Genomic DNA, 20898 nt, shown 5'->3' with positions numbered 1-20898 from the left:
ATGGTACCTTTCATCCAAGGACACCGCGATGCTACCTGGATGTTATCTCCTCAAACTTTGGAGGAAGGACAGTAATACTATGATTACTCCCACTCTTCTGTGGATCCAGGGGGCTCTAGGGGATAGGGTATAGCTTAGGGCCAACTAATAAAGCCAAATGCAACCTCTCCACTAATTAAAACATTCTCCCTATTAATATTCACTAACAAAAATCTTCTAGCCACAGAGACCAGTCTTGGAAGTGCCCGTATGTTCTTCCAAAAAGTTCCTTCTTTCCCTTACACACCTGGAAAATCACGAAATTATAGAACCAAAGCCACAGTCGACTTACAGAGTGGACCCATGATGGTGGCTTGATGCCCTGTGGAGCACCCACTTGTTATCTTCGTGGCGGTAATCCATAGGTAGGTGTGCAACTCAAAGACATGATTGCAACCCAGGAAGAACTGGACAAAATTCAGCCTACCATACTTGAAATGGAGCAAATAGTTCATCATAATTTTCAACTGAGCATCTCCTTCCTTTCTTTGCTGTGTGTTCAGAACCAACATCTGCAGCTGGGCCAGTCAACACAGCTAAAGCAGGGGAGATGCCTAAAGACAGAAATTCCCATGTGTGTCTTTAACAAGAGCAGAGAAGAGGCAGAGTTGGGAAATCGGTCAAATCCAGGTTGGGTTCTCTCAGTTGCAGCACTGTGGGCGTCTGGAGCTGAACATCTTGGACACGGTCAGATGAGGAGCAGCATCTCTGGTCTCCATGGACCATGTGCCAGGAGCACCCCCTCCCCAGATACAACAACCCCAATTATTTCTACTCATTGTCAAGTGTCCCCTGGGGCATGAAATCATCCCGTCTCCATTGTGAGCTCCGCTGAGTGGAGTGGAGCTCCACTCAGCTCTGCTGAACCAGTAGGAGCTCATTCTTAGATTATTTCAAATGTTGTTTACTCATCACGCAAGATTCTGATTTTCTCATCCAGGTTGTTGATTTAGAATAGACTCTCTGTGATATTCTCCCCCCCCCCATTTAAGTATATGAATAAAAATTGAATGTAGCAATTTTCTCCTTGCTTTATTTTAATAATTTCTGCTGGAAAGAATTTAATATGTTGACTTGTGGTCTTCACTTAAGAGACTTCTAAAAAGATACACATATATCTCCAACTTCCTCCAAATTGACTAATATTTAATGACTCTTTTTTTTTAAAGATTTATTTAATATTTATTTATGAGCTTCAGAGAGAGCATGAGCACGAAGCAGTGGTTGAGGCAGAGGGAGAAGGAGACTCCCTGTTGAGCAGGAAGCTGGACATAGGGCTCAATCCCAGACCCTGAGATTGTGTCCTGAGTTGAAGGCAGATGCTTAACTGACTGAGCCACCCAGGTGCCCCTGTTCAATGACTCTTGCAACATCATTATTATAAAATATAAAAGAGAATACTCAACAGCATGAAAAAAATTTAAATATCTGTTATTAAAAACATACTCTTTTTTCCTCCTAACAGTTCATATAAACCCACATTTTCTGCTGGATGAGATAAACCCATCTCTCCATTATATGCTTTCCACTAAGGAAAAGTCCACTAGTAAAACATTAAATGGCAACCATTATGAAGTAAATTCAGAGACCAGAAACCTGGTTTCTCTTTTTTTTTTTTTTTTAAGATTTTATTTATTTGACAGAGAGAGATCACAAGTAGGCAGAGAGGCAGGCAGAGAGAGAGAGAGATAGAAGCAGGATCCCTGTTGAGCAGAGAGCCTGATGTGGGACTCGATCCCGGGACCTTGAGACCATGACCTGAGCCAAAGGTAGAGGTTTTAACCCACTGAGCCACCCAGGTGCCCCCAGAAACCTGGTTTCTAAATCAGCAAATCTGTTATGCCATGTGTCAGCTTGTGATTTTCAATATTTTGGTATTCACTGAGTCACTGTAGTAGTGCGCGATGCATTCTGCCATTCAAGGATTATAACAGATAGCAGAATGAAAGAAACAGAGGAAGGAAGGAAGGAAGGAAGATAGATTTTAGAGTAAACTTACTTGTATAGACTTTATGTCATTTTACTACCAAGCAAAGGTCACCCACCTCCATGACCTTTGATGAGCCCACTTACTTGTCTTCCTAGGAATAACAGAAATACCCTTAAACACATAAAATCCACATTTTGCAAGTGTCTGCTCACAGGTGAAGGGATAAATCAAATCTGGACATCCCAAATCCAAGAGAATACCACCCAGCAATCATAAGGATTTCACTATGGATAATACAGTCAACAACCTTGAGGCATCTCCAAATTGAGTATGATGAGTGAGAAAAGCCACACAAAACAGTACAGGATACCTCCTGATCCCATTAATAAAAAATCCTAGAAAGTGCAAGGGAGATAGATTACAAGTAAACTAACCTTGACGCTTCATTCTCCACCTTCCTAAGCATTAAAAATTCAAGCACACCGAACTGGAATTACATTAACTCCCCATATTTTCTATTGAATTACATGAACTTAACGTATTTTACTTACTGGAAACAAGTTGTCTCTCGAGCTCCAGCATTTAGGGACAGTCGTTCTGTGCGTCCAGGCTCCTGTCACAGTTCCTAGTGACTGCACTCATTATTATAATTAAACGTTTATTAAGTACCATGGTGGGGGCACTGCTCAAGTCTGTCAATTATCGTTATAGGTAAGCATAACCTACCAGGGCAGCTGACACATACTTATTTAGCAAAAGGATATTTCATCGGAGCTCAACTGCTACCTAATATACATATATAATTAAGGGGACTTAATTAACTCAAATATGTTTTCTGACAGGATAATTTAAAAATTATGGCATTAATGAGATGAATTTCTGTTAAATAGGTCGATCTGCTTGTAGGAAACCGTATGTGTTTGTTTGTTAAGAAATAAGACTGTTCATGTTTCCCTCTGTAGGACTCCAAATATTGACCGCCTTGCAGAGGACGGTGTGATGCTTACCCAGCATGTGGCAGCTGCATCAGTGTGCACCCCAAGCAGGGCTGCTTTCCTAACGGGCAGATACCCTCTCAGATCAGGTTTGTCCTCTTTCACGTCTAACCGTGGCTCTGGAAAAGAACATGATCCCTATATTAGAGATACTAAAGCCTGGGTCCACTGCTAGAGATACTAAAGCATGGGGAGAAAATAATGTAACCCCTCCATATTTTTACCAGATTAGACCCGGTAAGAGCCATAGAGCCCTGTAGGTAATGAGGTGACCCAGGCAGAGGGATTTGAGTAGGGAGTGGACCAAAAGTTTGAAGTCTGTGTGATGTCTTTGGCATCCTTCTGCCCATGACCCTAAAGATAAGGAACCTGCATATCAAGGGTTATCTCCTTTAGTAAAGCCAACTGATTGTAGATGTTAACCATTTCTTTAAAAACCTGCACAGAAACACCTAAACTAGTGGACTAGCAGCTGAATAACCGGGGACTAGTGTTTGAATAACTGAGGACTGGCCTGGCCATGTGACTCTCACAGACTCTCCCATATATGGGTCCCTGGTTTCTTCTCACGCCTCCAGGGAAGACAGAATTCTGGCTAATGTAAATTTATGTTCCACTATTCTTCCACTCAACCAGATGTATGCTCAAAGCTTTGGAAAATCTAAGAATGAATTCTCCAAGTTCCCAAATGATGATGGTTGAGATACGATCAGTCTTGGAGCCAAGTAGATCTTCTCAGATCTTCCTAGTGAAGACTGAGCTACATTCATAAAATCAGTCTAGGAGGTACAGAACGTCTTTCAAGTTAGTGGTTCTTGACTGTATACCGCAGAGCTTTGTGAAAATATTTAACCTATGTTTTTTAAACACTTGAATAATTGAGTGAATTGAGTTGAATAAGTTATCAGGGTCAGTGTGAATTATATCCATGCCTCCCTACTTTGTTAGCATACATGGATCATCTGGGGCATCTTGTAACCATTCCAAATCCCAAATTCCACCCCCAACCAATTAGAATCACAATCTCTGGGGAGGCACAATCTCTGATTGGCTCAGTTGGCTAAGCATCTGACTCTTGGTTTCAGCTCAGGTCACAATCTCAGGGTCGTGTGATTGAGCTCCGCCTTGGGCCCCACTTTCTGTCTGGAGTCTGCATGACAGTCTCTCTTTCTCCGTCAACCCTCTGCCTCTCTCCCAGCTTGCACTCTCTCTCCCTAAAGTAATTAATTAATTGATTGATTAATTAAAATCTTAAAATAAAATCACAAGCTATGGATCGACAACCAGGTTTCAGAATATTTTCAAGCTCCCCAAATGATTCCAAAGTCCAGACGAGTTTGAAAATCTTTGGATTATATCAATAGTCTGGTGCAATTATAAAACCTTTTTAAATTCTCTTTCCTTTTTCACTTAATTCTCTATGTGTTTATAACCTTCACATAACAGGACAACAGTTCTTCTTGCTAAGTTTCCAATTAATGTTTCACAGCATATTTTAAATGAAAAAAAAAATCAACATTATTATTGTCAGTATCATTATTATTAACGTGTTGTTGTCGGATGGTAACGTTTCTTTGAAAATGGTTCCCCAAAGGTATGGTTTCCAGCAACGGTTATCGTGTTGTTCAGTGGACCGGAGCATCTGGAGGGCTCCCAACCAATGAGACAACTTTTGCAAAAATATTAAAAGACAGAGGATATGCCACTGGGCTAATAGGTATGTATATTTTGAAAGCATTAAGTACATTTCCTTTATATGGAGAGTGTAGTCAACCAAAAACCTGGGGAATGAAATGGTTTTGATGTAGTGGGATTGTCCACCAGGCAGAAAGCTCCACGAGTGCAGGAATGACCTGAGTACCCAGACTGCGTTGTGTGAAGTAGATGCTGAAGATATATAAGTTTAATGAAATACCTGGCATTTCATAGTATTTGCTGATGCACCATGATAAAAAAAAAAAAAAAAAAAAAGTGGGGGGGACATTTTTTCCTAATATCAACGAGCTATTAACAATTTCCATAATGTTTTCCTTAAATTTCCAGAAATTCCTTATATTCTGCACAGAAATGGGACTGTAGGGCTTAGTACTTCCCTGCTTCCATAAATAGCGTGCTTATCTTTCTAGATGTCAATAAACCGTGTCATGTACAAACTGAAACACAATGAAGCATAGTAGTTTCTTGAGAGGGGACCACGCTGTCATTGTTGCCATCATATTATAGTGTTATTTTTATTAAACTGTGCCACTTACTCATCATAAACAGCAAGACTAGCTGATACACTGAGTATTCAATCCAATAGACTTATTATAATTTTTTTGAGATAGAAGTCTATTCTCACGGAACACTCCTTGGAAAATCTCATGAGGTTTTCTGGATGAGAGACGGTCATTTGGGGTGGCGGGAAGACACAAAGGTTTCTATCAATGCTTTAAGAGTGATGGGAGAAGATAACCATCTGCATCTGCGATTGATTGAACTTGAAAGCTGTGCTCTGTAGAACCTCTAACCTACCATGACCCTGACTACCATTACAGTGGTTTAACAAGGAAAGGGACAGTTCCAAAGTCAGGAAATTGTTTACCAACACTGAGAACAGCAGATCGTTTTCTAGAACAATGTGAGCCCTCTGTGCCTTCCTTATTGTTGTGACACAGACCTTTGTAAATTTAGCTACAGTAGACAGAATAACAATCACCAAAGATATCACATCCTACATGCCAAAAGCTAAAAAAAAAAAAAAAATTACCTTATATGGAGAAATGGTCTTTATAGATGTGGTTAAATGAAGGACCTTAAGATGAGATTTTCCTGGATTATCCAGGGGAACTTTATATGCAAGGTCAAGACTCCTTTTAAGACAGACATAGACATCAAAAAATGGGCAGAAGACATGAACAGACACTTCTCCAAAGAAGACATACAAATGGCTATCAGACACATGAAAAAGTGTTCATCATCACTAGCCACCAGGGAGATTCAAATTAAAACCACATTGAGATACCACCTTACACCAGTTAGAATGGCCAAAATCAACGAGACAGTAAACAACGTGTGTTGGAGAGGTTGTGGAGAACGGGGAATCATCTTACACTGTTGATAGGAATGCAAGTTGGTGCAGCCACTGTGGAAAACTGTGTGGAGATTCCTCAAGAAATTAAAAATAGAGCTTCCCTATGACCCTGCTATTGCACACCTGGGTATTTACCCCAAAGATACAGATGTAGTGAAAAGAAGGGCCATCTGTACCCCAATGATCACAGCAGCAATGGTCACAGTCGCCAAACTGTGGAAAGAACCAAGATGCCCTTCAACGTATGAATGGATAAGGAAGATGTGGTCTGTATACACTATGGAGTATGATGCCTCCATCAGAAAGGATGAATACCCAACTTTTGTATCAATATGGCGGGGACTGGAAGAGATTATACTGAGTGAAATAAGTCAAGTAGAGAGCGTCAATTATCATATGGTTTCACTTATTTGTGGAGCATAACAAATAGCATGGAGGACATGGGGAGATGGAGAGGAGAAGGGAGTTGGGGGAAATTGGAGGAGGAGATGAACCATGAGAGACTGTGGACTCTGTGAAACAAAACGAGGGTTTTGGAGGGGCGGGGAGTGGGGGATTGGGTGAGCCTGGCGGTGGGTATTAAGGGGGGCACGGATTGCATGGAGCACTAGGAGTTGAATCATGGAATTCTTCATCAAAAACGAATGCTGTACTGTACGGTGACTAACATAATAAAAAATAATACAAGAAATCTTAAAAAGTAGAAATCATTTGTTACTGTTTTGTACAGCAGAGGAGTATGAGAATGGGAAAAGTGAACAAAATTTCACAGAGAGGGATATTTAAGCTTTCTGACTGGTAAAGAGAACCATTTTCACATTTGTATCTTTTTTTTTTCTTTTTTTCAACACCTGCAGGATTAGATCTTCAAAGGCCAGTGATCAGTGGCACTTGAAAGTAACTACAACACAGGGTTGCAGTGCTATTTTTAAACGCTGGTATTTCCAAGGCTCTGGGAAGGCCACCAACACTCCCACAGGAACAGGGACAAAGCCAAGCAAAGGTCTGGAAAACACAACCACCCCCTTGCCACCTTACCCCACCCCCCAGAGGTAGCAGTGTGCTTTAACACATCTGTGTCAGCTGGGGTAATTACTTAAACCCTCTGAAATTCATTTTCCCCTTGGGAAAATGGACGTCATAATACTTGCCTCACAGGAGTTGCATGGTGTGTTTAAAAAACACATTTATCTGAGCTGCAGGAGCTGAGCCCTCGTGGTCTGGCGGCTTCCCTCCTCGTTCGGGGAACACCCCTTCTCCTTTGTCTGTTTTGTTCCCAAGCAACCGAACAACCAGAAAACCAGCCTAATCTCACACATCTCTCCTTTGCAGCCCTAAACTTCTTTTGAGTCCTTGAGAATTATCTTGATGTTAACATGCTTTGCAAGTTTTTTTTTTTTTAATGGAAAATGCATGTATGAGCATATAAGAACAACACGTCAAAAGGCTGTTTTTATGTAATTTTGTCACTGAAATATACACAGAAGAAGTACAATTGCAAGTGTGTGGCTTGGGACATTTCCACCAAGTGAACCCAAGGGTCACCAGCCTCCAGAGCATCTCATTTATCAAGTATTTCATATTAGCTTTTCCCTTTTTCTTTTAGAATTTGTAGGATTTTGAGTTTTGTTTCTTCTGAAATTCTCATTTTGCTTTCTCTCTCTCTCCCTGTGTCTCTCCCTCTCTCCCTCCGTAGGAAATCTCCATAGCAGTTACAAGAAGAAATGCATTTCTCAACAGAACAAAATTCTATGTTTCAAATGAGGACAAAAAAACAGATTTGAAGGAAACAAAGAACAATACATCTTAGTGTCTTAAAAAGGAGCTCGTTCAGGTATTTGTTACATGGTCAAGGATCAGTGTCAAAACCTAACTGAATTTCATCTGAATTAAGTGTATTTTCCAGATAGATCAGTTTTATTTTTAGATAGCAATGTGTACAAAAGCAATGTCCCCCCAGCCTGTGTGCCCGCAATGAAAAATTTATAGGTCAGTGCGTAAATATGTGAGAAGGTACAGTTTTTAAATTGTCCATTTTACCGACTAATAATTTACATACAACAAAATAGTATCTGTTAGGTGTCAAGACCAATGACATTTGACAAAGAAAAAAAAAATGAATGTTATACTAATGTATCCACCTGAAAATCTCTGTCCGCCTCAAATCCAAGCCCTGGGCAATCACGGATTTGCTTTCTCCTACTCTTGATTCTATTGTCCTTTTCAAGAATTTCATATAAATAGAATAGTACTATAACACCATATGTACTCTTTTTGGTGCCTTATTTCTTAATTTCAGGATCGTGGCTTTGAAGTTCTTCCATGGGTGTCATGTACATCTGTGGTGTCTTCTTGTTCACTGTTGCATAATACTCCATGCTATGCAATTTGTTTATCTGTTATTCTATCAATGAAAAACAGAACTCCAGTTACTCTATCAATGGACTGGAAGGAATTAATGGCTATTATGAATACAATGTTCATAGAAAAGCCCAAAAACTGAAGTTTAGTAGAAAGGAGAAAAAAATCTGATAAAGATATGGCAAAAAACTCAGTTCCATAAAAAGACAAACAAACCAATTCTTTTTTTCTAATTTATTTTTTATTTATTTTCAGCATAACAGTATTCATTATTTTTGCACCACACTCAGTGCTCCATGCAATCCGTGCCCTCTCTAATACCCACCAGCTGGTACCCCAACCTCCCAACCCTGCCACTTCAAACCCGTCAGATTGTTTTTCAGAGTCCTTAGTCTCTCATGGTTCACCTCCCCTTCCAATATCTCCCAACTCCCTTCTCCTCTCTAACTCCCCATGTCCTCCGTGCTATTTGTTATGCTCCACAAGTAAGTGAAACCGTGTGATAGTTGACTCTCTCTGCTTGACTTATTTCACTCAGCATCATCTCTTCCAGTCCCGTCCATGTTGCTACAAAAGTTGGGTATTCATCCTTTCTGATGGAGGCATAATACTCCATAGTGTATATGGACCACATCTTCCTTATCCATTCGTCCGTTGAAGGGCATCTTGGTTCTTTCCAGAGTTTGGCGACTGTGGCCATTGGGGTACAGATGGCCCTTCAAACAAACCAATTCTTAACTAGTTTGTTTGGAAACCACTGTGTTCTATAAACATCCCTGAGTGGTGCTTTTCATGACCCCGTGTCTCACTCCTCTCGGGTGAATACCCTTGGAATGCATGACTTCATAAGCATGTTTTCAGTAGTGTTTTTATGCCATGTCATTGACTCAGTTTATTCACACAGGGAAGTCATGGTGGATTAATTCCTTTATGCAGTGATACACTACAAACTGACTCTGTATTTCATCCTGATACTCCTGATCTTTTAGGGAAGCATTGAACTGAAGAGAGAAGGGGCTAGAAGCCAGAAGACAGCTAACATTAGCCTCAAAGGAGCAGAAAGTAAGGCAAGACATGGCCATGTGGAGGTAGTGTGAACCCTATGAATGAGTCTTGTAAACCATGGACAAGCTTCCTGCAGGAGAAAACAGTGTTCTTCTTCTTCTTCCTCTTTTTTTTTTTTTTTTAAGATTTTATTTATTTGACAGACAGAGATCACAAGTAGGCAGAGAGGCAGGCAGAGAAAGAGGAGGAAGCTGTCTCCCTGCTGACCAAAAAGCCCAATGCAGGGCTCAATCCCAACACCTTGTGATCATGACCTGAGGTGAAGGCAGAGGCTTTAACCCACTGAGCCACCCAGGCACCCCAACAGTCTCCTTTGCTACTAGAAGCAAGCTTGTGAGCCTAAATTCAGTATCTGTTTTATACAAGTGAATCTTAAAATCAAACACCCTCCCATCTGAAAAAAAAAAAAAATCCCCCAAAATAGTATGTGATATCTGGTCACAAACTTCTTCATATATCAATGAGGAAACTATAAACATACTCAGCTGTGTCATATGACCAGTGCCATGATTTATAAGTGGTAGGTTTTATAAGACAAAACAATAGGGTGTGACTTTGAAATTCTTTGATGAGGTGATATAGTTTTGTTTTGTCAAATCACTCATTCAGCCAAAAGTTTCTTCCTCTCTTCTTACCTTTTTAAAAGCCTTATGACCATGAATAGATTCTACTTACCCCTTCTCAGTGATCCTTCCAGTCCTATATCCTACTTTCTCTAAGAGGGCTGAAAATGTAGGATTGCTTCCCAGGAGTGTCATTGAGGATGGTTGAAGTGAATTATTTCAAAGTCTTGTCCCCAGAACCATTGGCTCAAAACGGTTGTCCTGATTTCTGCTTTAAGAATGAATAGGCAAGATCCTGACAGACCCATTTCCCCAGAGATCATAGCTATGACCTCTACACAAAATACAAAAATAAAGTAGTGAAAGCTCTGTAGAGTGGATGGGGAGGGGGAAAAGGGAAGATTCTGGGGAAAAAAGTAGACATTGGGAAGAAGGAGATATCCAGAGCTGAATTTATTCTACTTTTTAAGGCTCTGAATCCACAAGTGTTCTACAGATGATACCACAAGGGGCAGTTAAACCTCAGAAAGGGTTCAAGCATAGACGTCAAAACATCCAAAATGGATGTAAAGGAAGGTGAACATCACAGAAAGAAAAGAAAGAGCCCGAGTGAGATTGTTGTAACACTGCACAAAATCTTCACCCAGATCTGTATCTGATGCCAGAACCATGCACAGGCCAGACAAATAGAAAACAACCAGTTAAAGAGAAAAGATTGGAAGGGGATTGATGTGGGAAACAGAGGCAGAAGAAAATCATTAAAATTCCTCACCTACTGACCAGCCCTTGAAACAGACAGAGTGGCTCTCCTCTGGGGACTCAACTGCCCTCACCTTGAGGTTTTGCTAAGAACAATCCTAGCCTGACTGACCCCCTACCCCAACAGGTCCAACCAGGATCCTGTAAGTCTACTTCAACAATTCCTTTAGGAAACTTTATCTCTCAACCTCCAAGAGAGTGTCAAGAATCATTCCCAAGCATATGGCCCTCTGATATACATCTAAGGGATCTCTCAAGAAGATTTTTACTACTGGTAATAAATAACCTTTCTCCCAAGGCCCTCAATGCCCTGAATACCTTGCTTCCAAAAATACTTGGAGACTTACACCATTCCTAATCCCCTTTGTCCTCACCCACTGCCGAGTCCACCCCTACTCTGACTATAATCTAATTTGGGGTCCAAGTCCCTACTCCACTGTGCTGGTTATACTTGGGCCCAAGTTAAATAAACCCTCATGTGATTGCATCAGTGTTGGCTGCTTGGTGTCTCTCAGATGCGAAAACTTGGGTACAACATTTGGAGGTCCCACTGAGATGTGGAAGACTTCCAGGAGCCCAACCCAGAGAATCTTGACTGGCTGGTGAGTGCACTCCTTTTTATCTATTTGCGTGCGTACTTTGGGAGCTGCAATCTGCATTTTTACCCGTAGGAATTCCAACTTGTATCTGAGTCGACATTGGCTCAACTGGACGCATGGCGGGCCATCGACCAGGGGTCTTGGGAGTGATGAAGTCCCAGAACCTAAGTCAGGTTCGGTGGGGTGAGGATGTTCGGAGCCGACGACTAAAGAAAGAATTCTTAAGACGTCATTGGTGCAAAATGGTGGTTTATTAAAGCACAGGGACAGGACCCGTGGGCAGGAAGAGCTGCTGCCCCGGGTTGTGAAGGTGGGCATGTTATATACCCCACGGTTGGGGGAGGTGGTGAAGGAATGGGAGATTTTGACAGAGTTCTCACATGCTAGGGAGGGTCTACAAGGTGCTGGGGGGGAGTCTTTGCCCTTATGGCCTGATCAATGTCGTCTTTAGGTCAGGCATTAACATCAAGATAATTGGGAGATTCTTGGTGGGGCATTATGATCTGGCTATCATTTACATTCCTTTCTACCCCAGTCTCCTCCAGTTTATGGTGGGAGGGGGACATTAGGGCTTCAGGAACCAAGAGTTATTTGCCTCTGGAAATTTGTGCTATTGATAAGGTAACCTCCCTGTTTAGGTCTCTAGGACATCTTGTAGAGCAAGGGAGATGCCTGTTCTGCAGGATTGCGATCCCTGCAAGTTAACTATTTATCATTTTATGACAGTCAGGGGTGCCTGAGGAATGCTACACATATGGAGGGGAGCGGGTGAAGAGGGGGTGCAAGGCGCCATCTTTTGCTTTGTCCTCAACCAGCCTTCTGCTCCTCATCAGGAGATGTCCCTTGTCCCCGCAGGGGGTTCAAGTCCCTCGCTGTTTCAGGAGGTTAGAGTCCCCCTAAGCGGTCACCTGTGGGTTCGAGTCCCCTGCCATTTCAGGGAATTAGAGTCCCCATAAGCAGTCACCAGGGGATTTGAGGTCCCCACGTTTCAGGGGGTTGGAGTCCCCCTAAGCAGTCACCAGGGGGTTCATGGTCCCCCAAGGCAGCCAGACATCTTGTTTTTGTTGTCAGATGTGCTGTTTGTTAAATGTATGGGAATTTCGTCTATTGTGCTTTTTGTTAAGTTTATGGGGATTTTTGGAAGAGAAATCCCTTGCCCCTGCCTGGAGGACGAGGTCCTCATCTGTGAGGAGAGCCAGCTGCCATTGCAGTCAGATTCTCCCTTAACTTCCTTTCAGTTCTGTCTTCGCGGCCACAATGGATCATTTGTCTGTGTGAGTGTGTTCTTGTTAATTGTCATTGGTTGTCTTTGTCTTGTCTTTTTGCTGCTTGTTGTGTCACTCGTCTCTTGGGGACTGAGGAAATCCCCACTGGCGAGTGTCTTTAGGGGGCCGAGAATGGTAATAAAACCCAGAAACTTGATGCCCTCTCTCTGTTCCTATTCTTATATAAAGTTGTCTCTGGGCACGGGATGGCCACCTAAGTCACTAGGATGGCTGCCAATCTTAAGACTCCCATGTGAGGTTTCCTCTTGATTGATCTAATGTGATCCCCTCCACATCCCTGGTCTAGCCACTTCTGGCCAAGAGACCTCCACTGGGAGCCAGCCAAAACCAGTACCCGATTGAATTAAAATGCAACCGTGGACCTTTTCCTAGGGAAGTTGGCTATAAGGACCACATGTGTTGGAATGTTGCATAGACCATGATGGGTTTCAGTCTTTACTGTTTCTTGTCAGTGTCTTCTACTAACTCCTTAAAGCTATACCTTCATTGCTCTACACCAGGACCCCGATCTAAGGGCCTTTTGCAGAATAAGCCTTCTAGTAAACCCAGGTTGCTGGGCCATCCCTAGTAAAGGAGACTCTGACTTTCTCTCTCTATGTTCCTCCTAATAGATGTAGGGCTTCTCCCTCACTCATTTCCCGTGTTAATGGCTATAACTGGAGCCAACTGGGGTTGGTCTAACTTGAGACAGAGATTTTAAGGAATATTCCCAAGCAGCTGCTGAAACTGCTTTGTTTCAGGAAAGTTCCCTGCTTTTTCTGGCCGGACATAGACTGCCTAACTCCTTCCCCCTTGCTGGCGGGAAAGCATGGCGTCTGCTCCTCTGCTGGAATTGATGAGCTCTAATACCGGGGATCCTTTCTCTGCCTTCTGGCAGCACTTTGTTCTTCTGTCTCCCCCCCTTCTATTTCTGCACCAACGTGCGTGCAGCCTACATGACTGGCCTCTAGACCATGCACCAAGGCTCCTGCCCTCTTTACTGACAAGGAGCAAGAAGAGCGCCCCCTGGACCTAATATCCCCCACTCTGGATCTTCCCACCCGTGTCTCAGGTAAACATTCAAAGTGGGGTGGGCCCAGGTGGAACATAAATCAGTATTTGAACTAAGTTAAGTTTGTTGGTTTCATTAAGATAGACATGTTTTTTAAGCTATTAGCGATAAATGTAAAACTTCAATCAAAATTTACTGAAGGTCAAATAAGCTCGTGTTATTCATTAAAATTTGTTAGCAAAGAGACGACTAAACTAATGGTTAATTGTCTGTCAAAATTTTTAATGGGTAATTGCTGAGATAGCTTTCAAAGTCTTTGGTAACCTGAAAGTTTACAGTTTTGCTTGGATAACAAATAAAATTAATTTTTTTGGACATCTAGGCCTTTTTCCAAATAGGATAAAGTGCTAAATCATTGAGTACTGGATGTAGATTTGTGCTTTTGACTTCTTACAGCAAAGAAAATAAGAGTATTTAGATCTGTTGGTAAGCATGTTTTGTGCTTAACTGATTCATAATTTGCCATTTAAAGAATTTTATTATAACCATTCACAATTGGTTAATAGCTGATAATTGTTAATAACTAAAGGTGTTTCTAAGAGTACAAAATTCTGCTAACTGTAAGACTGATGGAAATAAAGAAAGCAACTCTGTATGTAGGAAAGTAGAAGATATGTAAGAAAGATTTAAGGAATGGGAGTACATTTTGTTGAAGGCAAAAGAAGGTAATTTTGTCCTAAAGGAGATGGTTGTTTGGAAGGAAATTACTTGGGACAAAACCTAAATGCAAAGGAAAGTTGTAGAAGGTTTATGAAGGGAAATCTTTGGAATGGAATTTAGGATGGTCAGGACGGACAAAGATTGAAATGAATGGGTTTTAATGGTACATTGGTGTAAGACTGAAATTCTCTCTGTTCAAAAGGACAAAGTTAGATTAATTGATATGCTGTTAAGATAATGTAAATGGCTTTCCCTTTGCCTGCCCAGAAAAACCAGTTTCAGTGTTTTGTTTTATCAGATCTTTAACATCACTAATCCTATCTAAGCAGGTGCTTTAAAAGGTTTTAACAAACTTCCCCAAGATTTAAATCTCGAACTAAGTCTTGATTCTCTTGTAAAACATGTTTTATCTTCAAGGAGATTCATATAAAGGACTTTTAGGACAAATACAGGTATTCAATATATTAAACTAAAATGGATAAGAATTTCCAGAACTAACTAAAGCTGCATTCAAACTAAACCAGAATTAGTAACATGGGACTAAATGAACTAAAAGATTATAGTGTTATGTCTCTTGTTTTAGACAATGCTCTTTCTCTAATGTTTGCTTTTCCAGACTGGGGATACTTTTTTCTTAAGATGTCTGTGACTTACAGAAATGCAAAAAATATTTATTTGCAAACAAATCAAAGCATTCAACTTTTCTCTCTATTTGAACCCTCTGAAGCTCAAAAGGTCTCAGAGGTATTCTTTCTTCTATGGCAATCAGTCATTTGCATAAGTTCAATAAGAATCTGTTCTCCTTGCAACAGGACACCATGGTTGGTTTGGTTTCTAAGACAAATCTAGACCTGATGCGAAGTCATTACAGTCAGGGAATGTCCCAAAGTGAGCTTTGAGGCTCTTTTTACGAGGAGGGCTATTCTATGCTTCGCTAAAACTCTGGTTATTTTATCAAGTTTTCCTTGGTAAAATAACCAAGGAAATAACCAAGGAAAATAACCAAGGAAAACTCTGGTTATTTTACCAAGGCTTTGACTGGAATGTCATATTTGAGAAAGACATGCATAGACTCAGATATGACCAGACAGCTTAAAGGAACTAAGGTTGACTTTATAATAAAACCTGGAGCTGTAAAGCCCTTTGGAACTGTTGGCCTGATACCGTGCTTACAGTGTTCCCAGCAGCCTCACCAGATGAGTAAAGAATATCACTCCCTGGTAAGTGCAGGAACCACAGGAAGAGGAATTCACGCAAATCTGCAGGCATGTCTGATGGCAAGTATGTGGCTTGGCTTCTGGCCCGCAAAGGCTACTAAAAGTTCAACCTAGAAATTCCTTATTAAAAGTTCCAGCAAAGCAGATTCTAAAAGATCTATATGTTCACACACTGTTCTTGCTGAGCTAATGTAAATAATTAGGCCAAGTTTGTTAAAACTTGTTTTTCAAATGAATTAGTCCTGATTTCGCTATCTCTGGAAATGAGAGTATTTTTAGAGAGAAAAATTATGTTTTAATATCACACCTTTATGGGTGTTAAATTCTAAATTTGATTGTATTTAAATGTTTGTTTGCCTAAGCTAGACAACTTGAGGTAAACTTCAGAGAAGTTGCACAATACCTCGTTTAGAGGATCTTGTCTAAAATTCTGAAGGGATAATAATAGAACCCATTGTGCACATAACTTAAATATTTAAACAACTGGTAAAAATGGGATAGATTTCCCAACAATTGTATAACTTAACTATCACCTTGTGTGTGGCAGGGATCATGAAACTGCCTAAAAGCCAGCATAACCCACTCCATAGGATTAACTATGGACTTGTGGAGATAATGGATGACCCCACTTTCTTTATGATTGAATTGGATGATGCATGTGGGACTTCCCTTCTCTCTTGACAAGTTTTCTCCCATTTGCCAGTAATCCTCTGTAATCAGGATATTGTTAAGGCTGGACCACTCAAAGGGCTTCTTAATGGCTTCATCCCTTAGTCATATTTATCCTAGAAGCCACCTCTGTTGAGGTACAATTGCAAACAAATGCTTTAGCGAAGCAGAGAAGAGCCCTCCTCGTAAAAAGAGCCTCAAAGCTCACTATGGGACATTCCCTGACTGTAATGACTTCATGTCAGATCCAGATTTGTCTTAGAAAACAAAGGCTACCAATGGATGATGGAGACCAACTGATTAAATACTGGGCTACATTTACAGATATGAATACCCAGATTGAGGCTCTACAGGATCCTTCTCTCTCTCTCTCTCAGTGATTGCCAAAAATCTCCCTTTTGGACTTCTCATTCTTATATACTTATTAATCTTAATGTGTTGCCTTGTTCAGTGTTTCTCTACTTGGTGCCAATACTCCATTACTGCAATGAGTTCACGACGACAGATGATCTTACCACTTGCAGAGCCACTTCTTCACTGTCAGCTCTGGATTCAGCTGCCTCTGCCTTTTGTAACTCCCCTACACATTGCTCAACTGATCAATGTTGACCCGAGTAGGTAGGGACAACTCTACACCCCTATTCAGCAGGAAGAAGTTACAGAAGATGAGACCTTCCACCTTCAACAACCTTAAAGATTTAAGGGTAAAAATTGTTCAGGGGGGAGTGATGTGGGAAACAGAGGCAGAAGAAAATCATTAAAATTCCTTACCTACTGACAAGTCCTTGAAACAGACAGAGTGGCTCTCCCCTGAGGACTCAACTGCCCTCACCTTGAGGTTTTGCTAAGGACAATCCTAGCCTGACTGACCCCCTACCCCAACAGGTCCGACCAGGATCCTGTAAGTCTAGTTTAACAATTCCTTTAGGAAACTTTATCTCTCAACCTCCAAGATAGCGTGGAGAATCATTTCCAAGCATATGGCCCACTGATACACATCTAAAGGGTCTCAGGAGAAGATTTTTACTACTGGTAATAAATAACCTTTCTCCCAACAATAGCTAGCCCCTCAAGGTCCTGGAGACCTTGCTTCCAAAAATCCTTAGAGACTTACATCATCTTTAATCCCCTTTGTCCTCACCCACTGCCGAGTCCACCCCTACTCTGCCTGTAAGAACTCTGACATAATCTAGTTCGGGGTCCAAGTCCCTACTCCAATGTACCAGGTGTAATTGGGCCCAAGCTTAAGCTTGTTAAATAAACCCTCATGTGATTGTATCAGTGTTGGCTCCTTGGTGGTCTCTTGGACATGAAAATTCAGGTAGAACAGGGATTCTGAGCTGCTACCTACTAGCCAAGGCTTTCAATTTGAGTCCAACCAAGTTAATTCCCTGATAAATAAAAAAACATCAGCACTTTTTGTAAATATAAAAGAAACCAGAATCCCCATGCATCACATTCAAAATGTTCAAGACAGAGTCCAAAATCACTCCATGTAGAGACTCAGGAGCATGTGACCCACTCTCAAAAATAAAACCAACAATAAAAATATTAACAGAAACTAACCCCAAGATGGCCTAGATAAGGACTTGAAAGCAACTGAAATCTTTATGTTCAATGAGATAAAGGAAAATATGCTCCTAACAAATAATAAATCTCAGCAAAGACATAGTAACAATGAAATATGAGTGAAATGTAAATTCTACAATCAAAATGTAGAAGTTAAACAAAAATTCACTGTAAATGCTTAAGAACTAAATAGGGCACAAAGGGAAGAGACTCAATGACTTGAAAACAGATGAGCAGAAATTATCCAATTTTCAGATCAGGGAGAAAAAAAATTTTTTGTCTTACAAAACAATATCAGAAAGTCTAAATTAGGGGTGCCTGGGTGGCTCAGCGGGTTAAAGCCTCTGCCTTCAGCTCAGGTCATGATCTCAGAATCCTGGGATCAAGCTCCGCATCGGGCTCTCTGCTCAGCAGGGACCCTGCTTTTCCTTGCCAACTTGCCTTCCTCTCTGCTTACTTGTGATCTCTCTCTGTCAAATAAATAAATAAAATCTTTAAAAGTCTAAATTAGACTCACATAGGAGAAGGTAGCAAGAATACAAGAGAAACAGTATTGAATAAATAGAAAATTTCCAAAATTTTCTGAAATCCATAAATTTACAGATTCAGGAAGCTCAGCAAAAGCCAAGTAGGAGAAGTATGAAAAAAAAAAAATATCTCATGCACATCGTAAACAAAATGCTAAAAACCAAATGCAGAAGGAAAATTTTGAAAGCAGTCCAAGAAAAATAATACAAGAGATCCAAGGGAACATCAGTTCCAATGACTGACAAATACTTGTGAAGAATAGGGAGACTGAGGGACTGACATATTTAAAGTGATAAAATCAAAGAGAAAACAACATGTGAATCTGCAACCTGTAAAAGTACCCGTCAGGAATGAAGATGGAATAATGTTTTCAGATCGATGTTAAGGAATATATAAAAGGTAAGAGAAGTCATCATCTAAAGACCTGCATTGTTAAAAAAGAAAAATACTAATGTAATATCCTTAGTCTGAAAGGTAATGATGACCAATGAAGACACAAGTCCCCAGACACAAAGAACGGAAGAAATAGGCAACAGTGAGCTAAACATAAAAGACAACTTTTTCCTCTTGACTTCTTTAAGATGTATGCCTGGTTTAAGTGTGGAGATTCCTGAAGAAATTAAAAATAGAGCTTCCCTATGACCCTGCAATTGCACTACTGGGTATTTACCCCAAAGATACAGATGGAGTGAAAAGAAGGGCCATCTGTACCCCATAGCAGCAATGGCCACGGTCGCCAAACTGTGGAAAGAACCAAGATGCCCTTCAATGGACAAATGGATAAAGAAGATGTGGTCCATATACACTATGGAGTATGATGCCTCCATCAGAAAGGATGAATACCCAACTTTTGCATCAACATGGACAGGACTGGAAAAGATTATGCTGAGTGAAATAAGTCAAGCAGAGAGAGTCAATTATCATATGGTTTCACTTACTTGTGGAGCATAAGGAATAAGACGGAGGACATAGGGAGATGGAGAGGAGAAGGGAGTTGGGGGAAATTGGAAGGGGAGATGAACCATGAGAGACTATGGATCCTGAAAAACAATCTGAGGGTTTTGGAGGGGCAGGGCGGGAGGTTGGGTGAGCCTGGTGGTGGGTATTATGGAGGGCACAGATTGCTTGGAGCACTGGGTGTGGTGCAAACAATGAATTCGGGAACACTGAAAAGAAATTTAAAAAATAAATAAAAATTAAAAATATATATATACACCCGGTTTAAAGCAAAATAATCACACTATCTGGGGCTATATACCACATGAAGTTTTAATACATACAACTCCTACAGCATAATGATGGAGTGCTGACAAATAAATGTAGAGACTAGCAAAGTTTTCCATTTTATGGAAAGTGATAGGATATTAACTGTAATTAGACCACAATAAGCTACACATATATAATTTCTAGATCCATAACTAAAAAATGTAGAGGAATAGCAAAAAAGACCAAAGATAAAAGACAATACTGAAAGAAAAAAAAAAAAAAAAACAGGTAACACAAAGAAGACAGAAACATAGCTATTGTTGTGGCAAACAGGATTGGAAGACCCAAGGTCAATCATAATAATTACATTAAATGTTAATGGACAAAACATTCCAATTAATACCAGAGGTGATCAGAAGGGATTAAAAAAAAAAAAGCAACACCCAATTATATGATGTCTAGAAAAGAGGCACTCTGTTTTTTTAAATTAGCCTTTTTTTTATTTGATAATAGTGGACACACAATGAGAAACAGTTTAAATATAAAGCCACACATTGGTTAAAGTGATGAGAAAATATACACCATTTAAATACTACACAAAATTTAAATTTTTAAGGAAATTTTAATTTAATTAAGTTTTAACTCTAAGGCTATGTTTATCTTAGCTTAACTGGACTCAAAGATAAAGAACATTAACACATGCAAAGAAATAAATTATGTAAGGATCAAAGGTTTAATTCGTCAGGGAAACAATTGTTTAAAAACTTGTAATACCAGAGAACTTCAAAATACGTGAAAGCACACTTGGAAGGATAAGAACTCTAAAATAATAGGGGCACCTGGGTGGCTCAGTGGGTTAAAGAAAGCCTCTGCCTTCGGCTCAGTTCATGATCTCAGGGTCCTGGGATCGAGCCCCGCATCAGGCTCTCTGCTCAGCAGGAGGCCTGCTTCCCCCTCTCTCTCTGCCTGCCTCTCTGCGCACTTGTGATCTCTGTCTGTCAAATAAATAAATAAAATCTTTAAAAAAAAGAACTCTAAAATAATAGCTATGTATGTTTTTAAACTTTCACCATCATTATCAAAGAACTTGAGTAGGTAGTTCTGGGTTGACAATTTTTTTCTCAGTTGGAGGAGATAATACTCTGTTGTCTTGTGGCTTCCTTGGGGCCCTCTTGTTTTAATTCTTTTTACTTCATGGGAAATCTGATGTTTCCCTCTGATTGATTTAAAGTTCTTTTGTTGGTCTTTTGTAATCTGCAGTTTTCCCATGATTGTCCAAGGAATGGATTTATTCTTTTTTATGCTGTTTAGAATTGTTTTCTAAGTGT

General features: G+C 40.4%; 1 protein-coding gene across 1 annotated transcript in view; it reads right to left on the bottom strand.

The window, feature by feature from the left end:
- XG (Xg glycoprotein (Xg blood group)) overlaps positions 1–20898 on the bottom strand; it is a 191436-nt gene that overhangs the window by 16047 nt on the left and 154491 nt on the right. The window lies entirely within an intron of this gene.

The sequence above is a fragment of the Mustela lutreola genome, chromosome X (genome assembly GCF_030435805.1).
Source record: "Mustela lutreola isolate mMusLut2 chromosome X, mMusLut2.pri, whole genome shotgun sequence".
Lineage (NCBI taxonomy): Eukaryota > Metazoa > Chordata > Mammalia > Carnivora > Mustelidae > Mustela > Mustela lutreola.
This window is presented reverse-complemented; position numbering and strand designations above follow the sequence as displayed.